The following is a 10,484-nucleotide window of genomic DNA, read 5'->3' on the forward strand; positions in this document are numbered from 1 at the left end:
GTCTATCACCAATACATCTTGTGGCACTAAGTTTATCCACAAATTTATCCACAAAACACTCTATGGCATTAGGCTTATTAGGCTACCAACACCCCAGTAGTACCAAGTTTATCCCCAAGATACACGAGGTATAACCCCAACACAGTACAAGGTGTGTTACCAGCACACTCTATAGTAGTAGGCTATCAGCAAAACACCCTTTGGTATTACGTTGATCCCCAACACACACATCATGGTACTAGGTTTCTCACCAAGCCCTGTGGAACATGGTGTATCACCTACACAAGGTGTAATGGTTCCGATTCTCCAACAACACCAACCGAAACCATTTCAAAATCCCCATTCCTACTACTTCTGTTATGGTCAACTTCACTTTTTCATTCAAACAATAATCAAGACAAGCATATTCAACTATGTTCACTTCATTGTTCATTCCTTGATAATTCTTTGAGTGCACCTTTCTTCACTAATCACGTTAATAACATCATAAACACTGTCCTCAAAAAGCCTTACTTCGACTAGAACATTACTGTCACTCGATGTCATATTTCTAGTGAGTAAATAGTAATCCGTACTGTAATGATCACAAAATAACCGTCAAAATCACCGACAACACAAATTCAAAGTTGATGGTACTCCACGTGACGCTGGACTGGGAGTCGGGAGATAGAAGACGGGTGATGGGAGAGAGGGAGGGAGGCTTCGCTGATGCTGATTGGCTGAAAACGGAGGCGCGTCCGGTTATATGTGGCTGTGATTGGTTGAAAAAAATCTTTCTCAACATATCCCATGTTTAGTTCTCAAATAAAAATCTAAATATATTGTCAAGCAGATTATTATTATTATTATTATTATTATTATTATAAAACGCGAAGTAGGAGATGATGAATGGAAAAGTAGTAAATTAGATCAGATGACTGGCGAAATCTAACCGAAGTCCTTTGAGTCAATAAGCGTAGGAGGAGATGATGCTGATAACGATGATGATAATGATAATGATTATTATTATTATTATTATTATCATTATTATTATTATTATTATTATTATTATCATTTAGTTAATATATTTGCTGGAGGTTGTCAATCGAAACAAAGTCTAAAGTTGGTACCGTGGAAACTTTAAACTGGAAGTTTCAAATGAAGTTTATAGGTTTTAAGAACAAAATAAAGAAGACTGGAATCAACATTATGTTAAAAAAAAATGTAAAAGGACTCGATGAAACGAAAGTTAATAATATCAGATATTACAACACTGAAACGCCAATATACTATTACATAATTGATATTGAAGTCTGACTAAAATGAGTCACTGTTTCCTTGGGACACGACTATATTCGAACACAGCTATGATGAGACATTAATACTTGAGACTGCCGTACTGACACTCGGTTTTATTTATACATGTCGGCATTGAGGCACCACTAACATAAAACATTATCAATGGGAAGCTGTAATATTAAAGTAATTTCTCTACTGAGACACTACTATAATGACACATTACTATAATGTCGATAGTAACTACGATAACAAAACACTTCTGTACTAAGAAATGAGTATACTGAAACATCCTGTGACAATTTCACTGAAGCCTCTTATGCTTATATGTACCTTGAATCTAAATCGCGTTATTTATGCCTACGCTTGCGTAGAACTTAAGACATATAGGCCTATGTATAAGTATACATCTGCATCGTCATCAAGTAGAGAATATATATATATATATATATATATATATATATATATATATATATATATATATATATATATATATATATATATATATATATATATATATATATATATATATATATATATATATATATATATATATATATATATATAAAGAACTATTAAGAACATTATAGCTTACGAGTACAAACTTTTTACAAATAAACTATTTTGACAAAATTTACCTTTCATACACATACGGCAAATATTTACTTTTCATATGCCAAATGTATATATATATATATATATATATATATATATATATATATATATATATATATATATATATATATATATATATATATAAATATAAATATATATATATATATATATATATATATATATATATATATATATATATATATATATATATATATGTGTGTGTGTGTGTGTGTGTGTGTGTGGGTGTGTGTGTGTATGTGTGTGTGGGTGGGTATATGTCTATAGGCCTATATAGCCTATATATATATATATATATATATATATATATATATATATATATATATATATATATATATATATATATATATATATATATATATATATATATATACTTTTTAGGCATAATAGTAGTCTATAATGTAATTGATATGTGGTAAGTTACCCGAAAAATTATTAGATAATATTTAAATGCCTTAACTAATGTAATGCATACATAAATATTTTTGAGTTTTTTTTTTTCTTTGTGTTCAATACTTACACTGAACATTTAAGAAACGACAAAGGGGAAAAAGAAAATTTCAGGAGAAAGCGTCAGTCTTTCGCCATCCAAGACAACTGCACCAATTCTGGTGGATGGCTGAAATTTAAAAATAAGTCAGAACAATCTGGAAAAATTAAGAAAACTCTCAAGAACAGCGGAAACTGTCGCTTTCGCTCATTGGTATAAGCTATCATCGAAAAGACCAGATTTGTTCCATTGCATCAGGATAAAGTCTGGGAAACTTAAACGGAGATATTATCCTGTATGATGTGAACCCAGGGGTGATATGACGTACCATAATTAGTATTATTTTTTCTTTCTTTTTTTCTTTTGGCCATGAATTTGCTTTCCCCTAAATGTTATTATTATTATTATTATTATTATCATTATTACTTGTTAAGCTACAAGCCTAGTTGGAAAAGCAGGAAGCTATAAGCTTAAGGGCTCGACCTGGAAAATAGACCAGTGAGGAGAGGAAATAAGGAAAAAACTACAAGAGGTTTATGACCAATAATAAAATAAAAATAAAAATTTCATATATAAACAATAGAAACTAGAAAAAAGGAGGATAAAAACTTCAAAACAGCGAGAGGAAGAGAAACAAGATAGAATGGTGTGCCCGAGTGTACCATCAAGCAAGAGATCTCAAACCCCAGACAGTGGAAGACCATGGCGCAGAGGCTTTGGCACTACCCAAGACTAGAGAACAATGATTTGATTTTGGAGTGTCCTTCTCTTAGAATATCTGCTTACCATAGCTAAAGAGTCTCTTCTACACTTAAAGGTTTTTAAAGGCCGCTCATGAACGGCAGAGGCAAGGGACAGTGACATTACTCCAGCAAGTAGGACAATGTCCTAGAAACTGACCATGTATACATATGATCAGCGCCCAAGCCCCTCTCCACCCAAGCTAGAACCAAGAAGGGCCAGGCAATGACTGCAGATGACTCAGCAGATAGGCCTATAGGCTCCCCAAACTATCCATCCTTAGCTTACAAGGATGGTGAGGTTGCAGCGACCAGTCAGGGACGTTATCACATCGGCCACCACAACCCTAAGGAAAGTAGCCACTGAACAATTACAGTGGAAGCAATGAACCTATTGAATTGTTTGGTGTTTTCAGTGTTATCAAGTGTACGAAGAAAGAGGAAAATGTGTTAAGAATAGGCCAGACTATTCTGTGTAAGTGTAGGTAAAGATGAAATGAGCCGTAACCAGAGAGAGGGATCCAACGTTATACTGTCTGGCCAGTTGTAGTATCTCAACGGGTGGCTGGTGCCTTGGCCAACCTACTGCCTTCCATTCCTATGATATTTCTCTTAATTTTGTATAGCATTCATGAATTAATTGATTTTTTTTTTCATCATTCTATTTCATCAGCTAGCAGAAGGTTTTTTGAAATTCTTCTTTTCTGTTCCTCGTTGTGTTGTAGATTGCCTGGCTCTTACGGTCAGCCACGGGCTCTTGCACACTTGCAGCCCGTAGTTCTATTCCTCAATAGAAAATGCTTATGGCACCAACAGCTTTTTCCCCCCTTTGCTTACTAAAATGAATGCGTCATCATACAGGGAATCCATCTAGTCAACTGACAAACTTGAGCATACGCCTACGTCTATGCGACAAGTGTGAGATGTTTCTCGCATTTTGGCGTTTCCGTGCCTCGTCACTTCCTCTGTGATTCCAGCATTATAGTAATGTCGCATTATAGTAGTGTCTCAGGAGAAAAATTACTTCAGTATAACAGTGTCTCATAGTCATAGATGATTCAGTATAGGGGTGTCTTAATATAACCGTGTCTCAGTTCATACATGTCAATGTCCCGCAGCAGGATCTTGATAAAAAGGTGCTTCATAGTAAAAGACCTTCAATATATTCGTCTGAGTGCAATGTCTCATAATACTAATGTCTCATTATAGCTGTGTTTGAAATATAGTAGTGTCAAGGAAAGTCTGACTTCATTATCGGTTCTCAGTGTGGTAATATCTGATATAATTAACTTTCGTTTCCTTGTTTCCTTTTCATTTGAATTATGCCCTTTGGATATATAAACTTTTTAAACTTTCAATTTAAAGTTTCCACGGAACCAACTTTAGATTATGTTTTGATTGACGTAACCTCCGGCAAATGTATAATAATAATAATAATAGTAATAATAATAATAATAATTTAAGATAACCCGGACGAGAAGACGGAGAGTCAACACCAAAGACTATATACTGAAGGAAGATAGGAAGGCTCAGGCTTTTAACACACAAATGAGTGTGCTATGAAAAGATGCCAGATACTCCCATGCAAAACGAATGGCTCCATCTCTTGAGCGAGCAACCAAACATTCAGAGCGGTAATGCTTACGGGTTTATAGGATGGAATTCGATTGTAAATTTTGCGACATATTTGTTCATAATTTGCTTTACTATGTCAGTATATTTTACTCATATATTCATGATATTCTTAAATTTTAGGTAACTAAATTGCAAATTATGTTTCTCACTCTATCAGAAATTCAATAGCTGTATCTCTTATGATTTAGTTAATTTTCTTGCAAATTTAAATATTGTACAGTATATTACAACCATTTTTAAATGTTCTATACAATACCACATTCGAATAAAATAAAACATACTGTATATCTGATTTGTTAAACTTAACCACAAATGCTGTGTAGGCATACATTTAATTAGTTTGTAGGCCACTGTAAGATGGAGAGACATTAGGTGTATAAAAACACAATTGTATTTTATTTTTTATTGAAATGGAAAAGCATAATACACTCATGTATAGTTTAGTATTGTAAACTAATAAATGTACAATCAAAAGGATCAAAATAACACAAAATTGTATCACACACAAAAATAATCAAAAGGGGGTTGGAAATAGAAATAAGGTCGCATACAAGCCAACAAAAAATGAAAAACAAAAGAGATTTACTGTGGATGCCTTGCCTTAATCTTACATCCAATATCAGTGGGGCTTACTCATTAGCAGCACATACTGCATGTATTATACTGTTTGTACTCACCATTCTTTGTCCTTAGGGAACCCGTGAAATACCAAATGAGGATCGGTTTCTTTTTGTTTATGGCACACAACACACTTGTGTGACCTCTTTACTGCCGGCGCCATTTTTTCGTTTGAGTCAACTATCAAATTCTGAATATAAACAAACAGACGACAAACGATGTATACCTACAACGCCATCTGAAATCGGAGCAACCAACTATTGTGTTCACTTTGGAGTTGCCAACTAGCGTATTAACATCCTATTTTGAGCCTTCCTATTTTCCTTGAGTATATAGTCTTTGGTCAACACTTACTCCACACAGGATGTGCGGAGAAAGAGCCTTTTCCAACCAATCACAGCCACGTAAACCGGTCTTGCATCCAATTTTAGCCAATCAGCACCAGCAAAGCCTCATTCTCTCTTCCCTCACTTGTCCCCCCTCTTAGTCCTTCGTCATGTTAGGACCTTGTATTCGCGTTCTCGTTGATTTTGACGGTTATTGTGGGATTATTGCAGTGCAGATTGCTAATTACTCGCTAGAAACATGGCATCGAGTGACAGTGATGTTCTAGTTGATGCAGGGCTGTTTGAGGATAGTGTTAATGACGTTATGAACGTGATTAGTGAAACAAGTGTACTGGAAAAATAACCAAGTTTCAATATGGCGGAAAGAATGAAGTGAATATATGTGAATACGTCTCTCTTGATTATTGAATGACTGAAAAATTATGTTGATGATAATGGAGGGTGTAGGAATTGGGATTTTGGAGAGGTTTCAGCAGGTTTTGTTGAAAAATTGGAAGGTGCATACATACTACAACGCCATCTGAAATCGGAACAACCAACTATTATGATCACTTTGGAGTTGCCAACTAGCGTATTAACATTCTATTTTGAGCCTTCCTATCTTCCTTCAGTATATAGTCTTTGGTGCATTTGTGAGCATTGCACTTAAGGTTTTGTTGAGGATACACCAAGTTCCAAAGGGTTTGTTGGTGAGAAACCTAGTACTGTACCATGGTGTTCGTGTTGGCTATTATCGTGATATCAAAGGGTGCGTTTCTGATAGGCCTAGTATTATAGAGTGTGTTGGTAATACACCTTGTACTATGTTGGGGTTATACCTCGTGTGTCCTGTGGATGCACCTACTATACCACAGGCTGTGTTGGTAATAAGTATAGTTTCACAGAGTGTTTTGGTGATAAACCTAATGCCACAGAATGGATCGGTGATAGACCTAGTAGTTACATTGTCCTGATTAATAGTCGTAGTACCATATTCATTATTGGTAATAATTCTAGTGCTAGTGTGTGTTTCGATAAGATTAATGGCATGTTAGTGGTGTTGATAGACTTAGTCTTGCTGGGTATATTGGTGTACATATATTACCACAACCTCTCTTAAAAAGGTAAAAAACTCAATATAATAATGTTTACAATGAATTTTGACCATTTAAACGGAACATACTTTAAGGCACCAAACATATTACATAGAAAAGGTGGAAAGTACAGAGGATATTTATTAACTTCAGGGACATTAAAATTGTGAAGACAACTCAGAAAATTGCCGTTGAATTTCCTCATTGCATCAGAGAAGATCTAAGCGTCAGTGGAAGGCGATGGTGACCTCATTCGACGGCAACAGGACTGGAGAAGAAGAAGTAGGAGCCGTGAAGGGTGAGTGTTGCCTTAAACGTTAACGAAAAAGGAGACAGTTATAATTTCTCCTCTTTTGTTCATCGCTGTTCTGATTACTATTTTTGAAATCTGTTCTTTATTGATCTCTGTTTTCCTCCCATACATTATACCATAACTTATGAACAAATTTTCTAAAGTTGCCATCGTTAATACATTATTTTTCTTATAGCTTATTAATAATACGCGCTCGAGGCAACTTTGAATGTTGTTTAATACCTTTGCATCGTATTTGCATTACCATGTTAGGTAATTCTTCAATTAATCATGTACATTGTAAATTGTAGGTATTCCGAGATATGTCAAATAATCTTATGCACATAGGCGTAATGTTCAAACAAACTGTCTTTTTGTATCTTAGAAATTAAATAGTTTATGGAATCATTGGTATAACAAGTTTTTAAAAACTTTATTTTTACTTTGGTTTTCTCTACTGAAGTGAAAAATGTGTGCGATTTTAACGAGTGGAATTCCCATATCAAATTTATACAATTTCGTTTTGGTGGATATATATATATATATATATATATATATATATATATATATATATATATATATATATATATATATATATATATATATATATACTATGCGTATTTATAAATCTACATATCACCATCAGCATTTGCTAGCCCACTGCAGGACTTCCGTTTGTCTGTCACAGTTTCTTGAAAAAACTTTAGGAATTATGTAGTTTTCGTTGATTTCCTTTAGTTATATTTGCTTTAAACTAGGGGAGCTTCGTTAATTGGTTATTTTTGTCTGAATTTCGTTTACACACATACGATGTATATATATATATATATATATATATATATATATATATATATATATATATATATATATATATATATATATATATATATATATATATATATATATATCACTAATTTTCGTGATGTTTTACCTTAATTTTTTTTTTATTGTCATTATCCCTGCTATTTCACAACATAGGTTTTTCAGATAATCCCCTATATCAAACACACTGATGCCAGATGACGACTAGACCACTTGGTAACCGTGATGTGAAAGTGTTTGTGTGGGCCGAGTTCGGTATAACTTATACATGGCATACACATGAAACGAAAGACAGTATAGGTAACGAGATTATGTATCTTGAGAACAAATCAGAGTTATATTTCGATGTTATTGTTCGGATAAAGTTGAAATTGTAATGAAAAGGTAGTTACTCGTGTACAGTTTCTATTTTGAGCATTCAAAAAAGGGGAGTTATTTGATCCTGATGGAGAATACTATGAAACTAGTTTCAAGTGACTGGTTAGTGCTGTGGTACTAGTTTCAAGTGATCATGGAATACTGTGAAAATAGTTTCAAGTGACTGGGGAATGTTGTGATACTAGTTTTGGGGAATGTTGTGATACTAGTTTCAAGTGACTGGGAAGTTATGTGGTACTAGTTTCAAGTGACTGGGGAATGCTGTGATACTATTTTCAAGTGTCTGGGGAGTGTTGTGATACTAGTTTCAATTGACTGGCGAGTACTGTGGTACTAGTTTCAAGTGACTGGGGAATGCTGTGATACTAGCTTAAAGTGACTGGGGAGTGTTGTGATACTAGTTTCAAGTGACTGGAGAGTGATGTGTTACTAGTTTCAAGTGACTGGGGAATGCTGTGATACTTGTTTCAAGTGACTGGGGAATGTTGTGATACTAGTTTTAAGTGACTGGGAAGTGCTGTGGGACTAGTTTCAAGTGACTGGGGAATGCTGTGATACTAGTTTCAAGTGACTGGGGAGTGATGTGTTACTAGTTTCAAGTGACTGGGGAATGCTGTGATACTAGTTTCAAGTGACCGGGGAATGTTGTGATAGTAGTTTTAAGTGACTGGGAAGTGCTGTGGGACTAGTTTCAAGTGACTGGGGAATGCTGTGATACTAGTTTCAAGTGATTGAGGAGTCTTGTGATACTAATTACAAGTGACTGGGAATTGCTGTGATACTAGTTTCAAGTGATTGGGAAGTGTTTTAATACTAGTTTTAAGTGACTGGGGAGTGCAGTGGTACCAATTTCAAGTGACTGGGAAGTGCTGTGGTACTAGTTTCAAGTGACTGGGGAGTGTTTTGATACTAGTTTCAAGCGACTGGCGAGTGTTGTGATACTAGTTTCAAGTGACTGGGAAGTGCTTTGGGACTAGTTTCAAGTAACTAGAGAATGCTGTGATACTAGTTTCAATTTACTGGAGAGTGTTGTGATACCTGTTTCAAGTGACTGGGGCGTGCTGTAGTACTAGTTTAAAGTGACGGGAATGCTGTGACACTAGTTTCAAGTGACTGGGGAGTGTTGTGGTACTATAGAGTCCTTTCATTATACGTCATCAAACTTCCGGTCCGCCATCTTGGAGGACATACAAAGACGTGTTCAGTGAATAGCTGTAAGTTGAACTGTCGAATAGTTAGCCATCTCATCACATTCACATTCACACAATGCCCAGTTTTTGCACTATTGTTGGCTGTGGGAACCGAGGACAAAGAGATGACAAGAGTTTCTACCGCATACCGGCAGTTATTCAGAATCAGGACAAGGATACAGAAGAATTATCCAAGCGCAAACGTGACTTGTGGTTGACCAGAATATCACGAGCTGATCTACGTGAATCCTCACTACCCTACGCACGTATCTGTTCTGATAATTTCATATCAGGTTAGTCTCGGCTAGGCCCTAAAAGTATCATTATTCTTGTGTAAACATGCTATATCCGATCGCATGGGTGACTTCACAAGTATCATCGTTAGTTCAGTGTGTAGTGTGTGTGGGGCTATAATAACAAAGGCTACTTACCTTCTCTATTTCGTCAAGGTGCTCATGCCTATATATAATTAAGTGTATATTTATATTTATTTTAATTTGTGTATTAAATTGTGCAGACATACAGGCCTATGTAATGAATAAACATTGATTATAAATAATAATAATAATAATATCTGAAAGCTGGTTTAAGCCGAAGGGGTCTTCAGCATATATATGAAATATCGAAAAAATAAATAAATTTGCGCATTTAATTGCAAGGAGGCAAAAAGATCATCCAAGAGCATCACAATAGAGTTTGTCCATCATATGTTTATATGTATATAAGAAATTATAGCATTTGTAACCAAACACAAACACAATGGTTAGGCATGAACTGATAAAGATTTGACATTGACATTATAATGCAAAACTTTTACATACATTTTGACAATCAAAAATTATAATACACAAGGTTAGGCTAGATTATCAATATTAGCTTTATAATTATAAACACTCTCTTCATTGGCCCAGTGTTTATCTAATTTTGGACTTAAAATCATTAAAGGGAAAAACAACAAATTCTGGAACCAGATTATTCGGTGCTATTATAG

The sequence above is a fragment of the Palaemon carinicauda genome, chromosome 15 (genome assembly GCF_036898095.1).
Source record: "Palaemon carinicauda isolate YSFRI2023 chromosome 15, ASM3689809v2, whole genome shotgun sequence".
Classification (NCBI taxonomy): Eukaryota; Metazoa; Arthropoda; class Malacostraca; order Decapoda; family Palaemonidae; genus Palaemon; species Palaemon carinicauda.